Here is a 27994-nt window from a genome sequence, read left to right on the forward strand (position 1 = left end):
TTCACACGAGCGTTTACGTTTATCATGCAGGCTGCACCACGGCTAAAAATCGCGTGAATAAAGAAAAGCTGCAATCAAGTCCCAAGCTTAATTAGTGTTTTCTCGTCCATTTACACAGCCCGGTTCGATGTTTTAGGGAAAAATACGACGCAGCCCGGAAATCCCTCGGTTGGCATAAATCTTTGGAATGACTTCTAATGCCTACTCTCAGGAAACTGGGGTCCGGGTACTGGAAGTCCCTAAAAGCTACCCGCAACCCCTGTCCCTACCTACTTGCCCCCCTGCGCTAGACCCCAAGGCGACAACTGGGCGACGGTCCCTATACTCACTAGGGGAAGCGGGGCAGGGGGTCAGACTTACAAACAAATACAGAGACAAACAGACACAGAGGCAAGTCAGGAAGTCCGGGTCGGCAACAGGAGAATACGCAGTACCAGGGATCAGGCGAGGTCAAAGTCAGGTCCAAAAGCAAAGGGTCACAACGGGAAATCAGATCAGAATAATGCGTGTGTAGCCTGGAGACAAACATACACTGGCAATGCTGGAAGGAAACAGGCACGTTTAAATGCTGTCAGAACTCCTGCCCCAGCAGCTGATTGGGGCGAGGAGCCTGCCATCAGCCTGACCCAGACCTAAGTCAGCGAGTGCAGAGACCCAAACATCCAGCAACGAGTGCAGAACATGCTAATCAGAATGTCATGGCAACAGGTACGGCATCGCTGCATCCCCAGCAACCCGATTACCCAGGCGCCGCCCCTGAGCAGGGGAGCGTGCGTCCGGAGCCAATGTCCGGACCCCATGGCCAGAGGAGGTCACCAAGACCGGGGCTCCCCTGCGCCACACCCGATCAGCTCAGGTGATAGCATCAGTCGAGGTATCCGCAGACTGAGTGTCAGAAATGGAAGGAGTAGAGAATGTAAACAGGGGATGGAAACCATAATTACAGAAAAATGGGGAGACTTGTGAAGACGAGTTAACATGGTTATTTATTGCAAATTCGATGAGAGGTAAGTAATTAGTCCACTGAAACTGATTATCAGAAACAAAAAGTCGCAGGTACTGGATCAATTCTTGATTCATGTGTTCAGTTTGTCCATTGGACTCAGGATGGAATGCCGATGAAAAGGACAAATTAATATTTAGGTTTTTGCATAAAGATCGCCAGAAGCGAGCAACAAACTGTACCCCTCTAGCCAAGACAATATCCTCTGGAATCCCATGCAGTTGAACCACCTCCTTGATAAATATTTCAGATAATCATTTGGCATTAGGTAGCTTGCCTAGCGGAACAAAGTGTGCCATCTTGGTGAAACGATCGACTATGACCCAAATGACAGTGTTCCCAAGAGAGGGAGGCAAATCAGTTATAAAGTCCATGGACAGATGGGACCATGGCCTAGATGGAATGGGCAAGGGGAGAAGAGGACCCTCAGGATGTTTCCTGAGACTCTTCCCCTTGGCGCAAACCGGACATGCCAACACAAAAGACTGAACATCCTTGGCCATATGAGGCCACCAATAAATTCTGGACAGTAGTTCCTGGGTACCCCTGATACCGGGGTGCCCAACTAGGACCGAAGCATGCGTCTCCTCTAACACTTTCAACCTCAAAGGAGATGTCCCGCGCCGAAACGGGTTTTTTTTTTTTCAACCCCCCCCCCCCGTTCGGCGCGAGACAACCCCGATGCAGGGGTTAAAAAAACCACCCGCACAGCGCTTACCTGAATCCCGGCGGTCCGGCGTCTTCATACTCACCTGCTGAAGATGGCCGCCGGGATCCTCTGTCTTCGTGGACCGCAGCTCTTCTGTGCGGTCCACTGCCGATTCCAGCCTCCTGATTGGCTGGAATCGGCACGTGACGGGGCGGAGCTACACGGAGCCGCTCTCTGGCACGAGCGGCTCCATAGAAGACTGCTGAAGACCCGGACTGCGCAAGCGCGGCTAATTTGGCCATCGGAGGCCAAAAATTAGTCGGCACCATGGAGACGAGGACGCTAGCAACGGAGCAGGTAAGTAAAAAACTTTTTATAACTTCTGTATGGCTCATAATTAATGCACAATGTATATTACAAAGTGCATTAATATGGCCATACAGAAGTGTATAGACCCACTTGCTGCCTCGGGACATCTCCTTCAAGGACAAAGGGACAAATAGTTTGCCTTATGGAAGGACTTCAGGGGGCAGATTGTTGAGCAGCATGTATCAGGGGTGAAAGGTCAGAGGAGACAGTAGCGAGAACCACCCCGAGGGAGAGAATACTCTCTGGCTCAGATTCTGCAGGTTCCGGAGTACCAAAACTCCTAGACAAGGCATCTACTTTAACATTTTTTGACCCAAATCTGTAAGTCACTACAAAATTGAAATGTGAAAAGGGCCCAGCGGGCTTGTCGAGCATTCAACCTCTTAGCGGAGTCTACATACATGAGGTTTTTGTGGTCTGTAAGTACAGTGATTTGATGGAGTGCTCCTTCCAGGAAGTGCCTCCATTCCTCAAATGCCCATTTAATAGCTAGTAACTCCCAGTTACCTACATCGTAATTTCGTTCTGTGGAGGAGAATTTTCTGGAAAAGTAGGCACAAGACCTAAGGTTTGTGAGTATGGAGGGTTCTTGGGACAGTACTGCTCCAACTCCAAACTCGGAGGCCTCTACCTCCACCACAAACGGACTGGATAGATCAGGTTGGATGAAGACGGGCGCTGAAGAGAAAGCAGCCTTCAGGGTAGAGAAGGCCACAAGAGCATCCGGAGACCAATTACTCACATCCGCGCTCTTTCTGGTGAGATCAGTTAAAAGCTTAGCCACCACAGAGAAGTTCTTAATGAACTTACAATAATAATTAGTGAACCCAAGGAAGTGCTTCAGAGCTTTTAGCGTAACTTGCTGAGCCCATTCCATGATAGCTTTCACCTTAACTGGATCCATGTGAATATCACATGGTATAATGATATACCCCAGGAATGATATTTTCTGAACACCGAAAACACATTTTGCAAATTTCACAAATAATTTGTTGGCCCTGAGGCGAGTCAGCACGGTTCGTACCTGGACACAGTGTGTCTCCCAGTCAGGGGAGAAAATCAGGATGTCATCCAGGTATACCACAACAAACACACCCATGATATCCTGGAAAATCGAATTCATGTACCCTTGGAAAAATCGCTGGAGCATTACATAACCCAAAAGACATAAGAAGGTATTCAAAGTGGCCCAGAGGTGTATTGAAAGCCGTCTTCCACTCATCCCCTTCCTGAATACGGATGAGGTTATAGGCTCCCCTCAGGTCGAGATTGGAGAACCACTGAGCCCCGGAAACCTGATTGAGGAGGTCAGGAAAGAGAGGAAGAGAGTATTGGCTTCTGATTGTTATCTGTTTGAGCTCCCTATAATCAATACAGGGTCTGAGACCCCCGTCCTTCTCAACAAAGAAAAAATCGGCGCCCACAAGAGACTCCGAGGGTCAAATGTGTCCCTTGGTAAAACTGTCCTGAATATAGTCCTTCATGGACTCCCTCTCTGGAACAGTTACGTTGTAGATCCGACCCTTAGGGAGTTTGATACCTGGGATCAGATCAATTTTACAATCAAATTCTCTATGAGGAGGCAATACTTCAGAGAGTAATTTGGAGAAAACATCAGAAAAGTCAGCAATATAATCTGGTAACTTGAACCCCTCCAAAACAGAAGTATCCAAATTCACCAGATTCATGTGATTGGTACAGTGGGACCCCCACTTAACCAACTCCAGCGTGTTCCAATTAATAATGGGATTGTGTTCCCTTAACCAAGGGAGCCCTAAAATTATATCCACCGACAAGTCTTTCATAACGAGGAAGGTGCAAGTCTCAGTATGCAGGGCTCCTACGGTAAATTTCAACTCTGGGGTAACAAGATTGACGAGGCCGGCAAGCAATGGAGTGGAGTCTACCCCTGAAACCTGAATAGGAGGATCTAAACATAGCAAGGAACCAAAAATCTGAGCCACAAAATCAAAATTTACAAAGTTTGCTACTGCCCCAGAATCAACAAAGGCTTGCCCTGCATGAGAGAAGGAACGAAACTCTAAAATGCAGGTCAAGAACACTTTAGAAACAACAGGGAGTACCTGAGCTCCTAGACAGTCCTCCCGACAACTGCCTAGGAGCGGAGGTTTCTCCTGCCGAGGTTCTTTCCTGCAGATAGCGATGCGATGACCAGACTCTCCGCAATACAAACAAAGGTTCTTCTTTAACCGATATTCCTTTCGCTGTTTAGGTGACATCGTCCCCAATTCCAGGGGTTCAGCGGAGGGAGGTGAAGTTGTTGGTCTTACAGCGGAAGCGGCCGGGGAGGCCAGGTGGACCAGACTGGACCGAGCAGATCGTCTAGCCCTCAGGCGCCGGTGTGCTAGGATGGCTAACGACATTGCTTGTTCTAGGGTACTAGGCTCCGGCTGGGCCACCAACAGATCCTTTAGGTCTTCAGATAGACCGGTCAAGAACAAGTCCTTGAGGGCTGATTCGTTCCACCCCGACTCAGTGAAGTGCTGTCTGAATTGGGAACAATAATCTTCTGCCACCTTCCGACCCTGGCGCAAGGACAACAGTTGAGCGACAGCATAGGCAGCACGGTCAGGTTCGTCATAGATCTGACCCAGAGCAGAGAAGAATGTGTCTAAAGACTGTCATGAGGGAGAGTCAGAGGGTAAGGAGAATGCCCAGTTTTGGGGTTCTCCTCTCAGTCGGGAAATCACGATGCCCACCCTCTGGTACTCAGTGCCAGACGAGTGGGGTTGCAAATCAAAAAACAGCTTACAGCTTTCCCAGAAAGAGAAGAACTGCTTCCTTTCCCCAGAAAAAAAAAAAAAATCGGGCACCGTGGCCTGAGGCTCAGAGATAGTCGCCAGCACTGAGGAAGGCTGAACCTGAGCCTTAGACGACACCTGTTCCTGGTGCTCCAGACGGGAAGTCAGGTCCTGTGCCAGGTTAGTCAGGGCCTGGACCTGGTTTGCCAAGGCCGACACGGCCTCCATAGAAGCGGTTAACGTAGCCAGTCGTACAAAAAAAGTCTGACCCTTGTGGCCAGTGTAACTGCCAGGGAACTGGGGTCCGGGTACTGGAAGTCCCTAAAAGTGACCTGCAACCCCAGTCCCTACCTACTTGCCCCCCTGGGCTAGACCCCAGGGTGACAATTGGGTGACGGTCCCTATACTCACTAGGAAAGCGGGGCAGGGGGTCAGACTTACAAACAAATACAGAGACAAACAGACACAGAGGCGTGTGACCGGACCCAATGTCCGGGACCCCGGCGGCCAGGGAAGGTCACCAAGACCGGGGCTCCCCTGCGCCGCACCCGATCAGCTCGGGTAATAGGACCGGTGGTGCGGGCACAGAGACCCTGGGAGCAGGAGGTCCTGACACCTATATAGAGGCACCTGTCTCCCTTTCCTTCCATTGGATGCTGCTAAACTGCCTTCCCCTCCCATAGGAGTCTATGGGAGCCTCCAGCATATAACGGTCGAAAGATAAGAGAAGACCTATCTTTTCCGTCAGTGTCTAAATTCAGTTGTTGATTTCGCTCGCGCATGTCCTATATTACCCAGTGCGACGTTTTTACATGGCTAAAAATCGCTTATTTGAACAAATACATTGGAAACCAATGCTTCAGATGGTCGTGATTTTCGCCCAACATAAAAACGCAGCTAAATAGCCACGTAAAAATGCTTTTGTGAATAAAGCCTAAAAATGTTCAATGAAATATTTTCTGTGGTTATTATAAACAGTTCATTCAGATATTAGATGTGCATGAGTGTTGAGGCACTTATTTCTGTAACTACTATACATTATTCAGATATGACTAATATCATGTAGGTCCTCCCTCATACTGCTAAATCACCTTTGTTAATCACCATGTTGTTTAAAACTGCTCTGTAGCCATCCAATGAGAAAACAGCTCAACAGCCGTCAATCAGAACTATGGAGCAGCTCATTGGACATACAGGTATAGCACTTGGGGAAGACGTCCAGCTGGTAGAGCACTTGCACTAGTGCATGGTGGGGATTTAAAATGTGATGTATTGCTGATGTGGCACTAAGAACCTCAGTAAAGTTAAGATGGCTCACTAATTTCTAGCATAGATCTGTCAGCAGTTTTGTATAGGCATAACTGCTGACATGCCTTTAACCATCAAAACTGTGAAGTCTTGCCATAAAATTGCATTTCGGTGCAGTTTTCAACCACATTGCTGTTGCACTGTGGCTACTATGTTAAACCTCTCAATTTACAGGATATGCCATAAATGCCACCTCGGGCAACCTCTCCTGTTGTGTAAATGGGCCCATTGCATTGTCTATTTAGTTCAGTGGAGATGTGGTTGCATGCACGAGGCCACTTTTCTATTCAAGTGTATGGAGAATACAGCACATAGGAATTTGTTAACGGGAATCAGGTAATATTTGCATGTAGTTGTACAAATTAATTTTACTGGTGGTCCCTGGATACCCATTCTGGCGCTGACTGTGCACCAGGAACGACCCACAGGACCTGCCCTTTTGGAGTAGATCTGTCACAGTTTAGCCCTTGTCAAAGTCACTCAGATACTTGTGCATATTTTTCCTGGTTCCAACACATAAACTTCAAGAACAGTCTATATTTGCTGCCTACAATATCCATTACTTGACAGATGTTATGGTAACCAGATAATTAATTTTAGAAGAAGTAGCATGCTGGTTTACTGGTCAGCACTGTTATCTTGCAGTGCTTAAATCCTAGGTTCAAATCTGAACATGTACATGGAGTTTACCAATTCTATACAGATGTTGTCCTTGGTCAGATTTAAACTTAGACCCCCAACACTGCAAGGCAACAGTGCTAAGCACTGAGCTACAGCACATCTATTGAAGAATTACAACACCACCAATCTTCAGTACTTGTTTTAGGTGCTTTAATGAACTTATGTTTGAACTAATTTGAACTGAGCTTTTTGAAGAGATTCGTTGAACTGCTCGAACTTAACTTTTGAAAATTTCAGTCACCTCTAGTCAACACTTAATAATCCAAAATTCAGCAAATTTAGTCCAGATGGTGGATTATTAGGTCATTTTCCTATGGTATTCAATTTTTATGGTTAACCATAAAGAAGCTTTCTATACAGTAGAGTTATCTTTATTACTAATTATGACAATGATTATAATTATTATCATTAACTTCCAGGACAATGTCTACATGAAGTATAGAGTGGTTTACGTCCACAACAAATACAATGTAATTTTCTTGCTAGGAAACCCAAACATACATTAATAACTTTTTTCATTTTTGTATGGCTCCTTGAGAATTGACATGGACAAAAATTATAGAGGAGATTTAAGAAGACCATCTAAACGAAAAAAAATTGTCTTTGTTGCTCATAGCAACCAATCACAGTGCAGCTTTCATTTTTAAGCATACTATGAAGAATGAAAGCTGAGCTGTGATTGGTTGCTACAGGCCACAAAGACAGTTTTTGTTTTAGACAGTTTCATAAATCTCCCGTCTATTGAACCATCATAACCCTCAACAAAGTAGACTGTACACATGCAATTGAGGCGTAACAGCCAAACAAGCATCAATCAGTGCGTCACAAACATGTACTCAGCTGAACAGCATGTGTAAAGGGTGGAGGAAATGTACCGACAAAATCCTGTATTCCCACATTGGTGAAAAAAAATTGAGACGGGAGGTAACTTTCAACAAGCTTGTGCAACAAGCTACACATTTAATGCAAACATGAGGAAAATTTAAAGTTATTTTGGTGAATGATTAATTTAGAAGAATCTGCAGCCGCCAAGATCACCAGACATGATGCGACCTGATTTCATTTTTTGGGGGATTACTAAAGGGCTGTGTATATAGCAAAAAGCCATGAACAATTGAGGCCATCAAAGATGCAATGCAGCAAGAGGTTGCGGCCATTACCAATGTCAAGGTAGCTGATGTCTTTACCAATTCGCAGACTCAAATAAAAAAGTTCTTGGATACTGATGGGGACCATTTTCAGCATATGCTCTATCCAGACCTTATTCTGCAACAAGCAAGGTAAATACATGTCACTTTTTATAAAGTTTAGTATAATGTAGATGCAGTCTGAGGGCTCGGTCACATGAGCGGAGATCCGCGCGTACTTCTGCGCAGAAAAAAAAACGCAGTGCAGGTGCGGACGAAAATCCGCACCTGCCAAAGAAGGAACATATGGGTGTTAGAATAGCCAGAACGCTCCTTCAACAAATCAGAAAATCAGAACAATTGTTTTTCAGAGGTTAATTTTTGACTGACAAACAATTTAATCAACCAGAGAGTGTAAACTAAGAATGTCACTAGGTACCATAGTCATTCTCACACTTAGGCCTTACTCACACAGGCGTTTTTGTACAGCATTTAGCGCTGCGTTTTCAGTGCTGCGCTAAACGCTGCACAACGCACCCATTCATTTCAATGAGGCTGCTCACACAAGACTGAAAACACAGCGTCTTCAACGCTGCGCTTCGACAGCGTTGCATGTTCTATCTTTGGGCGTTTTCAGCCCTGCTTCGCCAATTGAAATGAATGGGCAGCGGTTTCAGCATTGCTGAAAACGCGGCAAAACTTGGTGCCGCGTTTTTGGCAGCGTTAACCACACACCGTTTTTCAGGGGGAGGGCTTGCAATAAGCCCTACCCCAAAAATCAGTCCTAGCTACACTAGTTAGAAAAAAAAAGCAATACCCCCCTAGCCGCTGCCGTCTGGGTCGCAGCCGCTGGTCTCTGCGGCTGCTCCAGGCTTTCCCTGCACTGCCAAATCTATTGCCGTAGGTCAGGTTGTAGAACCCCACCTCCAGCAATAGAATGCTGTGATTGGTTCTCTGCCCAATATCAGCCCTTCACTGACTATTTCACTCAATCACAGCTGGCAAGCTCTCTGGTTGATTAATTGTATGTCAGTCAAAAATTAACCTCTGAGAAACAATGGTTCCGATTTTCTGAATTGTTGAAGGTGCGTCCTGGCTATTCTAACACCTCTCAACCAATCATATTCATACAAAAAGAAACCAAACCAATCGAATGACTCAAGAAAATAATGATCAGAGTCCATGTTTTGCATTTCTATACAGAACCTGCCATTTTGTAGTAGAATGCGATGGTGAAGGCAAAGAAATGCAAAAAATGATGGTGCATTCCAGAGCCGTGCAACACAGTTTTTGGAAGAACAATCAGAGACCACTGCACTTATAGTAAGAACAATCAAAGTCCAGTCACATGACTGCATAAAACATTTTTGTTTTATTATAGAACTTTCTGTTGTATTTTCAACTTTAGAAATGTTACATGCATGTATTAGTGTTGAAAGTGTTCCATTTCATTGTATACTTGAGGCTTAATGAATTGTGAACCATTTATTAAAATGATCAATTTTCAGTTAAAGTGGAATTTTATCATTTCCCCCCAAGCCCTTCAATTATATACTATAACCTGACTTCAATGCAGAGAGACAGAGCCATGTACAACAGCTCTCACCTTTTCTGCTAGCCTTGTTCAATTGCCAAATTACACTAGAAGAGGATCCCAGCGGTAGGCCTTGCATCTATCAGATTTAGGCCTTATTCACCTGGGCGTATTTTTCATCAGTATTTTGTGAGCCAAAATCAGGAGCGGGGCCAAAATACGGAAAAAATGCAAATCTTTTCATTATACTTTCTCTCCACTTCTGGTTTTGGCTTACAAAATACTGATGAAATATATTCCCGTGTGAAAGAACCCTTATAGCATTATCTTGTGGCTATGCCATAAATGTAATTTGTTGGAATACCACGTTGATCAACACAAGCATTGTTGGCAAGTATGACATGTTTCACAATTACTGTATAATTCCCTAAGTTAAATTTCCATCATGGTTAACATACTGTAGTGTGATGAAATGGTAGTTGAATTTTTTAGTTGCTGTGCATGACCTATGTGACTCACTGCAGATGCTACTTTCTATTTCAGGCTCAAAAGCCAAGCCCTTGAGGCCAGAAGGAAACTAGTCAATGACTCAATACAACTCTTCAGAGTCCGGGTGCAATGAAAAGACTTCATTGGGATATGTAAAACACACTTTCTTGTGTGACGGAAAAGGATCTGAGGGTATTAGTGGATAATAGACTAAACTGGAGTAACCAATGCCAGTCAACTGCTGCAAAGGCAAATAAAGTTTTGGGATGCATTAAAAGAGGTATAGGGGCGAAGGCCGAGAACATCATCCTTCCATTATATAAGGCACTTGTCAGGCCTCACATGGAATACTGCGTACAATTCTGGTCACCGGTGCTCAGGAAAGATGTCACAGTGCTTGAGGGGGTTCAAAGAAGAGCGACTAAACTAATACATGGAATGACGGGACTGGAATACCCAGAGAGGCTATCCAAATTGGGACTATTTACTCTTGAAAAAAGAAGGTTAAGAGGCGACCAAATAACCATGTATAAGTACATGAGGGGACAACACATGGATCTCTCCCGCGATCTGTTTACACCAAGGACCACGACGGTAACAAGAGGACACCCGCTACGATTGGAGGAAAGTAGGTTTCATCACCAACATAGAAGGGGATTCTTTACTGTAAGAGCAGTTAGACTGTGGAACTCTCTACCGGAGGAAGTGGTGATGGCAAAATCCATAGAGGAGTTTAAAAGGGGACTTGATGTCTTTCTGGAGAAGAAGGATATTACAGGATATAAATATTAGGTTAAGTGTCAATCCTGGTATATAGGCAGGTAGGAACTATTAGGGGTTGATCCAGGGAACAGTCTGATTGCCATTAGGGAGTCGGGAAGGAATTTTTCCCCCAAAAGGGCTAATTGGCTTCTGGCCTTGGGGTTTTTTGCCTTCCTCTGGATCAACACAGGAGGATAGACAGGCTGGACTAGATGGACATTGTCTTCATTCAGCCTTACATACTATGTTACTATGTTACTATGTTACATGCTTAACTGCAGACTCCTATCCAAAAGTGTTACAAGTTATCTATGTATATAATCTTTATAATATAAACTATTACACACAGAGAAACACATCATTTATCTCTCCATCTGCACTTTCAATCTATCTTTACTTTGGCTAACAGAAGCAACAGCCCCACCCAATTAGTTATTGATGCACTTCATAATATATGTTACCCGGTCTATGCCGTAATATCACTGTGGTGAAATCTTAAATGTAATGTATTTCACAGTATATTGGTTTTTAAAGCCGTAAAAAATCAAAGTAACCAAGTGGCCAATGCACACTAGCAGTCTAAGGCTGGATTCAGACGGACGTACTGTACGTTCGTGTGAATGCACCCTTAGGAAGTCAAACTGGCTCCTAGAACATGTAAATGGTATCTAAAACCTATGTCATTTTTCAGGGCGCTCTCACACGAGTGCTTACCATGTGCATACCTCTCGCATGGAGACCACGTAGCAGTATGCCATACATTGTGTACTACTTCGTACCAACAAATCCCCATACATTATGTTAGGTGCATAATATGATATAATATGCGCCAAGATAGTGCATGCTGCATACTTTTTTGCAAGCAAATTTCACACAATTCTTGAAGTTGATATGCTGAAAGCAGAAAAAATTGGCAAGCGTTTGGTTCTGAGTGACTTTAACATGGGCCACGCTACGTATGTCTAGATAACTGGGTCAGTGTCTCCCAAAATAGCAGGTCTTGTGGGGTGTTCTTAGTATGTAATGATTAGCACTTACTGAAAGTGACCCAAGGAAAGATGACCAGTGAACCAGCAGCAGGATTATGGGCATCCAAGTCTCATTGATGCACGTGGAGAGTGAAGGCTAGCAAGGTTGATCTGATTCTACAGCTACTATACCACAGATTGGTTATAAATAGAGATGAGCAAGCACCAAAATGCTTGGGTGCTCGTTACTCAAGCCAAGCTTTTTGTAATGCTCGAGAGCTCGTTTCGAGTAACGAACCCCATTAAAGTCAATGGGAGACTCGAGCATTATTTAAAGTGACAGTGTAAATATAAGCCCTTCCCTGAAAAAACAGTAAAAGTCCTGGAACTTAGCTCCGCCCCCTCAAATTGCAAATAGTGCCGAGGGGCAGAGAGGGGGCGGGAGCTCAGTGCACTGCTCCCGGCTCTTCCAGCCTCCTCTCCCTGCAGAGAGGGACACCGTATATCGGCCAGGCATGAATACCCAGCCGATATATGGTCGTCTGAATAAGCCCTTATGCAGGAAGCTTGTTCTTCATGACCTGCCGTTTCAATTGTCATAGAGTAGAATGTATACCATGCACCCACCTTTTGTACAGGATATCAGACAGAAGGCTCTGATAAGACTTTACATTTTGCCAAACTTTATCTTACTAGATTTTAATTATTTTAACCTTTACACTGCTTTTCTAGTCTAAATAGAAGTTATTCATTTTACAGTAATGAGAAAAACTAAGTACATCATCTTTGAATTCTATGGTTTTATTTGTCAGAACTTAATAAAGAAAAAACATCTAGTCCATAGAAAGTCTGAAAACGGTCGGCCGATATATGCTCATGGGAAAGAGGCCTCATAGTGTTTTCATTGAAATTAAAAAGGTAAACAGCAGCCAAGTGCTTTTGATTAAATGTCCTTTATTAATTGATCATCAACAAGTGGGACCAACTTTATAAAAGCAGAAGTTTTGACAGTTTGCTGGCCTGGAGCATTCAGGCATGTGTTAAGACAATGCCAACGAGGAAATGCAGCAGCAATGATCTTACAGAAGAAATTGTTGCTGACCATGAATCTGGGAAGAGTTATAAGGCCATTCCCAAGCAATTTGGAGTTCATTATCATACAGTGAGAAAGATTATTCACAAATGGAAAACATTAAAGTCAGTTAACAATCTTCTCAGGGGTGGACATACCAGCACCAGCCACCTCTCAGTGGCTAGCTCAGAGATAGACTTCTGCACACTGTCCCAGCTTCACCAGGCACACACTCACTTGGCACCAGATACATCATTAAGGTTGATTTTAAAACCCTCCTGTCATGTTGTAACATAGCATTTCAGTATGACAATGCTTGTCACATCAGTGTAGGGTTCACCATACAATGGCTCTGCTGTTTGACACCTACTTTTTCTGCAATATGGCATCCTAAAAACTTGTATCAACTATACTAGTAGGACCTGGCATTACCAACACTTGCAGGGATTCACCAGTTTTTGTATAATCAAGGATTGTAGGATTTCCTACTCTTTGAGGTACAACAACATATAGTTTATGAAGATAACACAACAATTAACATTTATCTTTAGGATGTATACTAGAGATGAGCGAACGTACTCATCCGAGCTTGATGCTCGTTCGAGTATTAGCGTGTTCAAGATGCTCGTTACTAGAGGCGAGCACCACGCGATGTTCGAGTTACTTTCACTTTCGTCTGAGACATTAGGCCGCTTTTCTGGCCAATAGAAAGACAGGGAAGGCATTACAACTTCCTCCTGTGATGTTCCAGCCCTATCCCACCCCCCTGCAGTGAGTGGCTGGGGAGATCAGGTGTCACCCGAGTATTTAAATCTGCCCCGCCCGCGGCTCGCCACAGATGCATTCTGACATAGATCAGGGAAAGTGCTACTGATGCTGCTGCTGCTATAGGGAGAGCGTTAGGAGTTATCTTAGGCTTGAAGAACCCCAACGGTCCTTCTTAGGGCCACATCTGACTGTGTGCAGTACTGTTGAGGCTGCTTTTAGCAGTGTTGCACTTTTTTTTTTTGTATATCGGGCGTGCAGAGCATTGCGTCCTCAGTCTGCAGTAATTTTACATAGTATAGGGCCAGTACTGGTGAGGCAGGGACAGTGGGAAAGGTGAAAGAGATATACTGTCTATATAGGCAGTGGGCTTTTTCAAACAAATTTGGGAAAAAAAATATATTTGGGCTGCCTGTGACCGTCCTCAGTGTACTGCGTGTCTGCTGGGGGTAGTATTCCTAATTAATACGCAGCTAAGTGTTACAGCAGGCTTGCGCAAAACTATTTCCTGGCTCTGCGTTGCCCGTTACATCACCGCCTTCATCCCATTCAGAGGGAAACAGTCTACAGTAATTTTACATAGTATAGGGCCAGTACTGGTGAGGCAGGGACAGTGGGAAAGGTGAAAGAGATATACTGTCTATATAGGCAGTGGGCTTTTTTAAACAAATTTGGGGAAAAAAATATATTTGGGCTGCCTGTGACCGTCCTCAGTGTACTGCGTGTCTGCTGGGGGTAGTAGTCCTAATTAATACGCAGCTAAGTGTTACAGCAGGCTTGCGCAAAAGTGTTTCCTGCTTCTGCGTTGCCCGTGACATCACCGCCGTCATCCCGTCCACAGGGAAACAGTATACATATATGCGCTGCCTACAGTATCTGTCTGCTGTCTCAGCTCAGCCTTTCAAAAAATAGAAGCAAAACACTTAAGGCCTACTAGTGGCGTTTGGCCATTTGACTGCTTGAGCTCTGTGAATTCCAATAGCTCAGTCATACGCACCTACGTCTCACTACAGGCTTGCGCTAAATTCTTTCCTGGCTCTGCTGTGCGTTCCGTAAGCGAAATCAGCCTCCAACCACAGGCCAATAAGCGGCACATTTAATTACAGCGTTCTGTTTTTGCACTACTGGTAATACACCATGCTGAGGGGTAGGGGTAGGCCTAGAGGACGTGGACGCGGGCGAGGACGCGGAGGCCCAAGTCAGGGTGTGGGCACAGGCCGAGCTCCTGATCCAGGTGTATCGCAGCTGACTGTTGCGGGATTAGGAGAGAGACACGTTTCTGGCGTCCCCACATTCATCTCACAATTAATGGGTCCACGCGGTAGACCTTTATTAGAAAATGAGCAGTGTGAGCAGGTCCTGTCGTGGATGGCAGAAAGTGCATCCAGCAATCTATCGACCACCCAGAGTTCTACACTGTCCACTGCTGCAACTCTGAATCCTCTGGCTGCTGCTCCTCCTTCCTCCGGGCCTCCTCACTCCATTACAATGACACATTCTGAGGAGCAGGCAGACTCCCAGGAACTGTTCTCGGGCCCCTGCCCAGAATGGGCAGCAATGGTTCCTATCCCACCGGAGGAGTTTGTCGTGACCGATGCCCAACTTTTGGAAAGTTCCCAGGGTCCGGGGGATGAGGCTGGGGACTTCCGGCAACTGTCTCAAGAGCTTTCAGTGGGTGAGGAGGACGACGACGATGAGACACAGTTGTCTATCACTCAGGTAGTAGTAATTGCAGTAAGTCCGAGGGAGGAGCGCACAGAGGATTCGGAGGAAGAGCAGCAGGACGATGAGGTGACTGACCCCACCTGGTTTGCTAAGCCTACTGAGGACAGATCTTCGGAGGGGGAGGCAAGTGCAGCAGCAGGGCAGGTTGGAAGAGGCAGTGCGGTGGCCAGGGGTAGAGGCAGGGACAGACCGAATAATCCACCAACTGTTTCCCAAAACGCTCCCTCGCGCCATGCCACCCTGCAGAGGCCGAGGTGCTCAAAGGTCTGGCAGTTTTTTTACTGAGAGTGCAGACGACCGACGAACAGTGGTGTGCAACCTTTGTCGCGCCAAGATCAGCCGGGGAGCCACCACCACCAGCCTCACCACCACCAGCATGCACAGGCATATGATGGCCAAGCACCCCACAAGGTGGGACGAAGGCCGTTCACCGCCTCCGGTTTGCACCACTGCCTCTCCCCCTGTGCCCCAACCTGCCACTGAGATCCAACCCCCCTCTCAGGACACAGGCACTACCGTCTTCTGGCCTGCACCCACACCCTCACCTCCGCTGTCCTCGGCCACATCCACCAATGTCTCTCAGCGCACCGTCCAGCCGTCGCTAGCGCAAGTATTGGAGCACAAGCGCAAGTACGCCGCCACGCACCCACACGCTCAAGCGTTAAACGTGCACATAGCCAAATTGATCAGCCTGGAGATTCTGCCGTATAGGCTTGTGGAAACGGAGGCTTTCAAAAACATGATGGCGGCGGCCCCGTGCTACTCGGTTCCCAGTCGCAACTACTTTTCCCGATGTGCCGTCCCAGTCCTGCACGACCACATCTCCCGCAACATTGTACGCGCCCTCACCAACGCGGTTACTGCCAAGGTCCACTTAACAATAGACACGTGGACAAGCACAGGCGGGCAGGGCAACTATATCTCCCTGACGGCACATTGGGTGAATTTAGTGGAGGCTGGGACCGAGTCAGAGCCTGGGACCGCTTACGTCCTACCCACCCCCAGAATTGCGGGCCCCAGCTCGGTGCTGGTATCTGCGGCGGTGTATGCTTCCTCCACTAAACCACCCTCCTCCTCCTCCTACGCAACCTCTGTCTCGCAATCAAGATGTATCAGCAGCACGTCGCCAGCAGTGGGTGTCGCGCAGCGTGGCAGCACAGCGGTGGGCAAGCGCCAGCAGGCCATGCTGAAACTACTCAGCTTAGGAGAGAAGAGGCACACGGCCCACGAACTGCTGCAGGGTCTGACAGAGCAGACCGACCGCTGGCTTTCGCCGCTGAGCCTCCAACCGGGCATGGTCGTGTGTGACAACGGCCGTAACCTGGTGGCGGCTCTGCAGCTCGGCAGCCTCACGCACGTGCCATGCCTGGCCCACGTCTTTAATTTGGTGGTTCAGCGCTTTCTAAAAAGCTATCCACGCTTGTCAGACCTACTCGGAAAGGTGTGCAGGCTCTGCGCACATTTCCGCAAGTCCCACACAGACGCTGCCACCCTGCGCACCCGGCAACATCGGTTTAATCTGCCAGTGCACCGACTGCTGTGCGACGTGCCCACACGGTGGAACTCTATGCTCCACATGTTGGCCAGGCTCTATGAGCAGCGTAGAGCTATAGTGGAATACCAACTCCAACATGGGCGGCGTAGTGGGAGTCAGCCTCCTCAATTCTTTACAGAAGAGTGGGCCTGGTTGGCAGACATCTGCCAGGTCCTTGCAAACTTTGAGGAGTCTACCCAGATGGTGAGCGGCGATGCTGCAATCATTAGCGTCACCATTCCTCTGCTATGCCTCTTGAGAAGTTCCCTGCAAAGCATAAAGGCAGATGCTTTGCGCTCGGAAACGGAGGCGGGGGAAGACAGTATGTTGCTGGATAGTCAGAGCACCCTCATGTCTATATCTCAGCGCGTTGAGGAGAAGAAGGGGGAGGAGCATGAGGAGGAGGGGGAAGAGACAGCTTGGCCCACTGCTGAGGGTACCCATGCTGCTTGCCTGTCATCCTTTCAGCGTGTATGGCCGGAGGAGGAGGAGGATCCTGAAAGTGATCTTCCTAGTGAGGACAGCCATGTGTTGCGTACAGGTACCCTGGCACACATGGCTGACTTCAAGTTAGGATGCCTTTCTCGTGACCCTCGCGTTACACGCATTCTGGCCACTAAGGATTACTGGGTGTACACACTGCTCGACCCACGGTATAAGGAGAACCTTTCCACTCTCATACCCGAAGAGGAAAGGGGTTCGAGAGTGATGCTATACCACAGGACCCTGGCGGACAAGTTGATGGTAAAATTCCCATCCGACAGCGCTAGTGGCAGAAGGCGCAGTTCCGAGGGCCAGGTAGCAGGGGAGGCGCGGAGATCAGGCAGCATGTACAGCACAGGCAGGTGAACACTCTCTAAGGCCTTTGACAGCTTTATGGCTCGCCAGCAAGACTGTGTCACCGCTCCCCAGTCAAGGCTGAGTTGGCGGGAGCACTGTAAAAGGATGGTGAGGGAGTACGTAGCCGATCGCACGACCGTCCTCCGTGACGCCTCTGCCCCCTACAACTACTGGGTGTCGAAGCTGGACACGTGGCCTGAACTCGCGCTGTATGCCCTGGAGGTGCTTGCTTGTCCTGCGGCTAGCGTCTTGTCAGAGAGGGTGTTTAGTACAGCTGGGGGAATCATCACGGATAAGCGTACACGCCTGTCAACCGACAGTGCCGACAGGCTTACACTCATAAAGATGAACAAAGTCCTGGATTTCCCCAGACTTCTCTTCTCCACCAGCGGACAGCAGCGATACCTAAACAATACGTAGGCTGCACCCGCGGATGGAAGCATCGTTCTCTATCACCATCAAAAATGGGGACCTTTTAGCTTCATCAATCTGTGTATTATATTCATCCTCCTCCTCCTGCTCCTCCTCCTGAAACCTCACGTAATCACGCCGAACGGGCAATTTTTCTTAGGCCCACAAGGCTCAGTCATATAACTTTTGTAAACAATGTTTATACGTTTCAATGCTCATTAAAGTGTTGAAACTTGCACCTGAACCAATTTTTATTTTAACTGGGCTGCCTACAGGCCTAGTTACAAATTAAGCCACATTAACCAAAGCGATTAATGGGTTTCACCTGCCCTCTTGGTTGGGCATGGGCAATTTTTCTGAGGTACATTAGTACTATTGGTACACCAATTTTTTTTGGCCCTTGCCTACAGTGTAATCCTACTAATTTTTAGCCCACCTGCATTAAACCTGACATTACCTCAGCTGTGCTGGGCATTGCAATGGGATATATTTATGTACCGCCGGTGGCTTCCTGCGACCCACCCATGCTGTCGGTCCACACGGAGTTGTAACTGCATAGGTCCACTTCTAAAGAACCCCAGTCTGACTGGGGCATGCAGTGTGGGCCGAAGCCCACCTGCATTAAACATCTGACGTTACCTCAGCTGTGCTGGGCACTGCAATGGGATTAATTTATGTACCACCGGTGGGTTCCAGGGAGCCACCCATGCTGTCGGTCCACACGGAGTTGTAACTGCATGTGTCCACTTCTAAAGAACCCCAGTCTGACTGGGGTATGCAGTGTGGGCCGAAGCTCACCTGCATTAAACATCTGACGTTACCTCAGCTGTGCTGGGCACTGCAATGCGATATATTTATGTACCGCCGGTGGGTTCCAGGGTGCCACCCATGCTGTCGGTCCACACGGAGTTGTAACTGCATGTGTCCACTTCTAAAGAACCCCAGTCTGACTGGAGCATGCAGTGTGGGCCGAAGCCCACCTGCATTTAATCTGACGTTAGCTCTGCTGTCCAGTGCACTGTAATGGGATACATTTATGTACAGCCGGTGGGTTCCAGGGAGCCACCCATGCTGTGGGTGCACACGGAATTCCCATTGCGGAGTTGTACCTGCCTGTGACTATTTATAAAAAACCGCGGTCTGACTGGGGCATGCAGACACCTTGACAGGATGAATAGTGTGTGGCACATAGGTTCCCCATTGCTATGCCCACATGTGCAGCTCCTGATGGCGGTGGCACAGGATTATATTTCTCATTCTTTCTGTACAGCATTGTGGGCTATCGCCCCGCCCCTTTTAAAGAGGGTTGCTGCCAAGCCGTGCCAACCCTCTGCAGTGTGTGCCTGCGGTTCCTCCTCATGGCAGACGCACTTATAAATAGACATGAGGGTGGCGTGGCATGAGGGCAGCTGAAGGCTGTGCAGCGACACTTTGGTGTGCGCTGTGGACACTGGTTCGTGGGGGGGTCGGGGGGGGTTGGGCAGCATGTAACCCAGGAGAAGTGGCAGCGGAGTGTCATGCAAGCAGTGATTGTGCTTTGTTGGAGGTAGTGTGGTGCTTAGCTAAGGTATGCCTTGCTAATGAGGGTTTTTCAGAAGTAAAAATTGTTGGGGGGGGGGCCCACTCTTGCCGCTACTGTGGCTTAATAGTGGGACCTGGGAACTTGAGATGCAGCCCAACATGTAGCCCCTCGCCTGCCCTATCCGTTGCTGTGTCGTTCCCATCACTTTCTTGAATTGCCCAGATTTTCACAAATGAAAACCTTAGCGAGCATCGGCGATATACAAAAATCCTCGGGTCGCCCATTGACTTCAATGGGGTTCGTTATTCTAAACGAACCATTGAGCATCGCGAAAATTCCGTCTCGAGTAACGAGCACCCGAGCATTTTGGTGCTCGCTCATCTCTAATGTATACACATTCTATTACTTGCAAAATAGCAAGTGAGAGCTACGTATTTGTGGTTCACCCCCTTACAATCAGACAAAAGATTCCTAGTCACAATATATGCTCCTGTAGAAGAATCATTCCAGTTTCCTATTGACTTGTTGTTTAGTAAAGTATAATAGAAAGCTGAAAAATATGATTTCCTAATATATGTTTGCGAGTTCAACAAAAGCTATATGTATTTAGATATTACTGAGACTGATTTATACTGACAAATTCAGGCATTATATCTAAAAACAATGACTGCAGCTTAAATATATATATTTATTTATTTTTTTTAATTAACTCCTACAGTGATAAACTGGTAAATAAATGAATTAAGTGAAGCAAGGAAAATATATAAAATTGATAACATTTTATGCTTAATTATAACTAGAACACTATCAGTATCTATGTAACGTATCAGTTTCATTCTGAATCTGCAATCCAGGTGTTACTTTCAAATATCTGGGGATGTTTTCTTTTGATCCAGTTTGATGTACGAGCAATCAACCTTTTCTTTACACCAGAGGTACCCCAACCTTTTGTACCTTGTGAGCCAAGACTCAGTGATGTTCAGGAGCCACTTTTTTGAGGAGATATTAAAGGGGTTTTCCAGGAAATTACTATTGATGACCTATCATCAAGATAGGTCATCAATAGTTGATTGGCTGGGGTCCCTCTTTCGGGACCCTGATCAATCAGCTGAGCAGGTGCATGCTGTCAGCGCTACAAATACACAGAGGTTGGAGCAAAAGCCTCTGTGTAGTACCCAGGGGTTGTAACTGCAGGCACTGCTCTCATTGAAATCAACACAAGCTGTGCCTGCAGTTACAAGCAGCAGCCACTATACGGAGCTCAGCGCGGATGATTCTGCTCTGACCTCTGTGTATTTAGAGCGGAATTCTCCCTGCCGACTCCAATGTAGTAGCCAGTGCTATGAGAGCCGTTCCTGCAGCTACAAGTGCCAGCCACTAGACGGAGGTTGGCGCAGAGGCTTCCGCTCCAACCTCTGTGTATCTGACAGCATGTGCCTGCTCAGATGATTGGTCTGGGTCCCAAGCAACAGACCCCAGCTGATCAACTATTGATGGCCTATCCTAAAGATAGTATTACCCTGGAAAACCTCTTTAACCATGGAGAAACGCAATATTGTAAATCTGCAAACATTTGCTGCACAAAATTTGTCGTTTGCTTCACACACACTTTCTTTTACAATGCTTTGTTTACCCCCCAAAACAGCATGTAAAAATGCAGAGGTTTTTTCCTGAAACATTAGTTTTTAATTATATTTTCAGCAGAGTAAATGGCAATGACGAAAAACCCCACTGAGAATAGAAACCTAATCTGGGCATTAGATACAGTTGATGAAGAAAACATTCCGTCTTATGTTTAGGAGTAAACTCTAGGCTACCAATTTGGGAAAGCAACAGTGAGAGCTCTGGAGCCAAGCCGTCCAATCCCGTCTGAACCTCTCCTTTCTGTTAAAGGCACTTGAGTGCATGCTCTCATACTAACAGTTGTTGTTAACTGATTTGATTATATCAGAAATGGAGAACATGGAATTACTGCGCCAGCATTGAGCAATATGTGATCTACATGAGATCAGAATGTGCAAAATTGGAGTGCGCAGAGTGCAGAGTTTTTATAAATGGTGCATAAGGTATTTTGCATGCATTTTGAGGGTCCTTTGTTTTTTTACAAATTTTTAACAAGTAATTTATTTAATGTCCTGTAGAGAATCTGATGCAAAAGCACTAGAAAAAAGGACCAACTAACAGCCTGCTGCAATTGCAATAAAAAAAAGATGTAATTAATTTTGAATCCATGTTTGGCTCTGTATTCTTATTATCTTGTATTGGGCAAATACTGATCTGTATTAGTCCAATAGAAAAAAATTACAAATATGGTGACAAATGCACAAAAAGTAGAGCATGCTGCGTTTTTGAAAAACGGTTGCAAAAAACATGGAAAAAACATGCATGTAACTCCAGCACTTCTCATAAAAAAATGAATCTTTAGTATCAGTATATATCCATAAAAAGGTAAAAACACTCTCATGTACACATCGTTTTTACCATATTTCATTCCTAAGAAATCGGCTTGGCGTTGTTCCCTGTACATTCCCATATTGGAGGTTGGCTGTTTGACATAATGCTGTGGATCAAGATTTTTGGTGAGCTGTATTTTACGTTTTTAGTGTTAATATGTAAACATATATGGCCATGTGATAAGCCTATAGATTTATATTTGCTCCTTATTATGGTTCCCTCAACATGGACCTTAGGGTGACTACCCACTACAGTTTTTTTCACTGCGAAATTCGCAGCGTTTTTTTTTTTCTGCAGAGGTCTATGGGACTTGTAATGTAAAAATCGCGATCGAGCAAAATCGCGATTTTAACCCCTTAACGACCAGCCCATAGTGTTTTTACGTCCTCCCGAAGTGGGCTTTATTCTCTGAGGACGTAAAAACATGTGTCCTGCAGAGAATAAAACCCCTCGGGCTGTGGACGTAACAGCTCCATGCTGTCGGTGTCCGCAGGTAGCTGACAGCATGGAGCTGTCATCCCGGGCTGTTCGGACCCCCCCCCCCCCGCCATTGCGATCAGCGCTATCCAATGGATAGCGCCGATCGCAAAAAAGTAAATAAAAGTGCCCAAAAAGTTAAAGATTCAGCTGCTCTGATGGATTGGATCCATCGGAGTAGCTGAAATTACTCACCGAGGTCCGCGGCACGGCTCCCCGGTGTCCCGATGCTTCGGGCCCCGTAGCCGTCCTTCTGCGCATGCGCGCCAGGCGGCATTACGTCAGCCGCATGCGCAGAAGGCCCGGCGGCGCGGGAAATTTTAAATCTCCTGGCTCCCGGCCCCTGTAGGTAGCCGGGAGGCAGGAGATGTCAGCGGGGACCGCGGTGAGCGGCCCCCGGTACCGCGATCGTCATCATCCAATGGATAACGGTGATCGCGGAAAAGTGAAAAAAAGTGTAAAAAAAGAAAAGTTTCACCTCCCCTCATGGATCCATGAGGGGAGGTGAAAATACTCACCTCAGGTCCGCTGATGTCCTCCGGCCAGTGGCGGGACCCCCCGCTGGCTTCTGCGATGTGCCGATGTGGCGCGCATGCGCAGAAGCCGGCGAGCCCGGCAAAATCAAAATCTCCCTGCACCCGGCTGTCACAGATAGCTGAGTGCAGGGAGATATGACTAGGGACCGCTGTATGTGGTTTCCAGTCATATGATCACCGTTATCCATCAGATAATTCGTTACGGGGTCTACTTTTCAAAATGGGGTCACTTGTGGTCGTTCTCCATCGTTTTAGTCACTCAATGGCTCTACAATTGTGCAATAGGGCCTAAATCTCCTTCAAGCAAAATTTCTGTTCCGAAAGCCACCGGTTGCTCCTTTCATTTTGGGCCCCATTGTGCATCCAGACGTAAGATTAGGGCCACAATGGATATGTTTCTGAGCACGGGACAAACAGGGGTATCCATTCTGGGGTGCAAATCCTAATTTTCATGTGTACTATAGAAAAAAGTCCTGTCTTTAAAATGACATATTTGCAAAAATCTGAAATTTTAGTTTTTCTAAATTGCATTGACTCCTGAAAAAAAACTGTGGGGTTAAAATACTCATGACACCCCTCAGTGAATACATTAAGAGGTGTAGTTTTTAAAATAGGGTCACTTGGATTGGTGTAGGAAAACAAAGTGTTCCTCAAAATGCTGAAAAGTAATGTTACATTTGTACGTCTCATAAATGGTTAAAAAAAAACGAAAGTTTTTCCAATGTGCGCCCAAAATAAAGTAAACGGATGGAAATATAAATCTTATATTCTATATTATGTTTGCACATATTTGAGATATTGCAGTTGGAAATGTGAAAAAATGACGATTTTTTAAAAATTTTCCCAATTTTGGCGCTTTTAATAAATAAACACAAATTCTATCGGTCTTTTTTTTCCACCTAAATGAAGTACAACATGTGGCGAAAAAACAATGTCAGAATCGCTTGGATATGCAAAACCTTTCTGGTGTTTTTCCATGCTAAAGTGACACGTGTCAGATTTGCAAAATTTGGCCTGGTCATTAAGGCGCAAACAGGCTTGGTCACTAAGGGGTTAACATTACAAGTCCCATAGACTCCTGCAGAAAAAATAAAAAAGCTGCAAATTTCGCAGTGAAAAAAAACTGTAGTGGGTAGTCACCCTAAGGGTGCCCACCCACTAGCGTTTTTTTACTGCGAAATTCGCAGCGTTTTTTTTTTTCTGCAGGGGTCTTTGGGGCTATGGTGCAAAGCTAAAATCGCGATCACGCAAAATCGCGATATCGCGGTAAATCGCGATTTTGCGCGATCACGATTTTTACATTACAAGTCCCATAGACCGCCTGCAGAAAAAAAAAACCTGCGAATTTCGCAGCGAAAAAAAACGCCAGTGGGTGGGCGCCCTAATATGGAACAAAAATACGCTCACTTGAAAGCAGCCAAAAAAGGCTGTTTCTGAACCTACCTGTATTATGCCATCTAAATTGGCATTGTTTGGTTGTTAGGAATGTCTGTAATATTGTAAATTGCCAGTGCACATAGTTATAATCCAAGGCTTATATGGAGAGTCCCACTTCAAGGGGCTACATGTAGCTTCCGAACCACTTGGACTACAACTAACAAACTTTCCCTTATGCCTTAAATCGCTAATGAATAGAGATGAGCAAGCACTCTTGGTAAGGTCAGTTACTCGAGCGAGAATCACTTTTCTCGAGTAACTGCCTTCTTGTCCGAGCGAGCTCGGGGGGGCTGTGGGGGTTAACTGGGAGTTTATAGGGGGTTAGCGGACGGGGGGGGGGGGGGGGGAGAGATTATTTTCATCTTAAGGTGGTAGTGGTCTTCCTTTCCATTATCACCCATAGATCCAAGTTCTCTGGTATAATTGTTCAGGTTCTAAATGAGGTATGTCTACATATGATTCTGAGAATTTTATAATTTTTTCATAACTGCATTTAGCATTTCCCTGATATTTCAGCCAAAGTAACTATAATGTAGGCTACAGTTTTATTATTGTATGTTAGAAAATACACTGATAAGCCATGGCATTAAAACTACTAACAGTTGCAGTGAATAACATTGATTATCTCACTAAAAGGGCACCTTCCAAGGGATGGGATGTATGAGGCAGCAAGTGAAGTAAGTCCTTCAGTTAATTTGTTAGAATTAGGAAAAATAGCCAAGCATGAGGATCTGAGCAACTTTAACAGCCGCCAAACTATATTGGCTATATGCCTGGGCAGAGCATCTGCAGAACAACACGTCTTTCGTGACTTTCTCAGTATGTGGTTGTTAGTACTTACCAAAAGTGATCCAAGGAAGAATAACCAGTGAAGTATCAACAGGGTCATAAGCTCCCAAGGGTCATTGATGTGTATGGGGAACAAAGCTATCCCATCTGGTCCAATCTCACAAAAGACTTATTGCAGTGAAAATTGCTGGAAAAGTCACTGCGGGTTATGATAGCAAAGTAGCCGAATACACGGTGCATTGCAGTCAGAATACCCATATTGACCCTGTCCAGCACCAAGAATACAGCAATGGATGAAAGTGGCCTAGATTGATGAATCACATCAACAACGTGATGCAATATACCCCAGGCTACTCTCAGAGGTCTTCTAAAATCTTCTGAAATCAACGCCCGACTGGTCAGACCTTTTTTTTTTGGCGGAACAAGGGCAACCTATCCAATATTGGGCAGTTGATTTTAATCTCATGGCCAATAATTGTATATTTCTTTTACATATTATTTAGATGTTGATGATAATCTGAATGATATTACAAAGTTTCTAGACAATGTATACACACAGATTTCCATTGCAGAGAAGTGTGAGTTAGAGCTCTTTCATACGAGCGTATAACGGATGTCGTTTTCACATCCGGCTGATATACGCTACCATCTGATGCATTGGATTCCAATGCATCAGATCAGATGAGTGATTTTCCGCCACGTAAAAGTGCCCGGCCGCCCGAAATAGCGCATTTTGGCCGGGCACTTTTACGCCAGCCAGAAAGGATAGTTCTGGAATACGTGCAGAATCATGACAACATGAGTTAAAATACAGTACAAAGCAGGATGACTTTCATAAAATATTTGCTTTTGACTGTAATTGGTGCCAGTTGCATACAACTAAATAACATTTGTGGCTATTATTTCTTTGATTTCGATTTGTGTGACCGGGATTAGTAGAGAGTTAGCGTCCGCTTCACTTAGTCTCGGAATGGGGATCTTTTTAAGAAAAGAGTCAATCTTGGATTTGGCTATTAGGGCCTCCTCGGGGGAAGGTTGGTTGCGTAAGTTATAGAGGCCTGCATAATATTGTTGGAACTCCTTAGCAATAACATTAGTGTCTGAGGATAGTTTGCCCGTTTTTGTTTTGATCGCGGTAATTGTGTTTCTAATCCTTGCTTTTTTGATTAAGGAGGACGTTAATTTGCTTCCCTTATTGCCTTGGACGTAGGATATGTGTTTCCAGAACAAATGTTTCTTGTTAAACTTGGCGTTGAGGCAGAGCAACAGCTCCTTTCTAACTTCCGTCAGCTTTCCTAGCTCGGTCTTTGATTGGGAGAGTTTAACTTTTTGTTCTAGCCTGGTGATTTGGGTTAATTTGTCATCAATTTCTTTTTGAGATTTCCTCTTGGCCCTGGAGCCCATTGCAATCAGTAAACCTCTAACATAGGCCTTGTGTGCCTCCCAAACCGTGGGTTCGCTCACTTCCCCTCCTGGATTTAACTGAAAAAACTCCTCCACTTGAGCTGAAAGTGCGGATACATTTTCTATTGAGTCGAGCAATGAAGCGTTCAGTCTCCAACACCACTCTCTGGGGGACTGTCTGAAGGGGAGAAGCACCGCATGGACTGGAGCGTGGTCGGAGACAGTCCTCACATCTATATGAGTCCCTTGAAGAGCCTTTAAGAGCCCCGGGGAGACTAGGATATAGTCCAACCTTTGATGTGTTCGGTGGACCTGTGAAAAGAAAGTATAGTCCCTGTATGATGGGTGGAACAAGCGCCATACATCCACCAGGCCCAACTCCTGTAAGCTTTTTTTGAATTTCCTTAATTTCTTTTGAGGTATTTGAGATCTACCGGTGGACGCGTCTAAAAGGGGGTTAAGGGTTAAGTTCAAATCCCCGCCCAGGATGATCTGTCCCACAGCAAAATTTTTTAGTATTTCTAGTTGGGCTATCAGCCATGGAACCTGATCAGAGTTGGGTGCATACAAGTTAGTAATGGTGATCTGTGTGTTGTCCAACTTTCCCTTCAGGAGCAGAACTGTTCCCTCACCATCTGTGTACTGCGAATCGCAGGTAAAATTGATAGATTTGTGGAAAAGAGTTGAGACTCCCCTGGAGGCGGAGGTCGCGTGCGTGCTGTGAAAGTGTTGTGGAAATTGCTTACCAGGCAGGGAGAAACACCTGATCCCCTTGTAATGGGTTTCCTGTAAGAGTAGGATTTTCGTCCCATACTTCTTGACCAGGCAGGCGGTGTTGTGACGTTTGACTGGCGTGTTGAGGCCCCGGACATTAAAAGACGTAACCTTAATGTCGTTCATAGAGTTCACTTGAGGCGAAGAAACGAGAGGAACAGTAAGTAAAAAATAACTAAGACGTTCACTTGATATAAACGATTACCCAAGTCAATGTGCTGGGGAATAGGGTAGGGTGGGGGAGGGGGAGAAAGGGCAGGAAAAATTGGGAGGAAAGTAGAGAGCACCGTTAGGTGCTTCCTGAGAGTATCACCGGGGTAGCCACTCAAGAAATGAAATTTAAACGTTTCAAAACTTCACTCTAAGTAGAGGACGGCCTGCTTCCAAATTTTGAAATGCAGTACTCAGTTACAGCGATATAACCAAGTCGGCCTGACCTGACAGGCACGGTCGGGGACCTCTAGGAATTACTGGTGATAAACCAATAGATACCAAATAGAGTTACACAATATAACAACTGTGGGGGAATGTGGGTTTAAAGCAGATGAGGCAGATTTAAACCAACATAATATAAACAAAAGAAAAAGAAAAAAAAAAAGAAA

The sequence above is a fragment of the Eleutherodactylus coqui genome, chromosome 5 (assembly GCF_035609145.1).
Source record: "Eleutherodactylus coqui strain aEleCoq1 chromosome 5, aEleCoq1.hap1, whole genome shotgun sequence".
Taxonomy (NCBI): domain Eukaryota; kingdom Metazoa; phylum Chordata; class Amphibia; order Anura; family Eleutherodactylidae; genus Eleutherodactylus; species Eleutherodactylus coqui.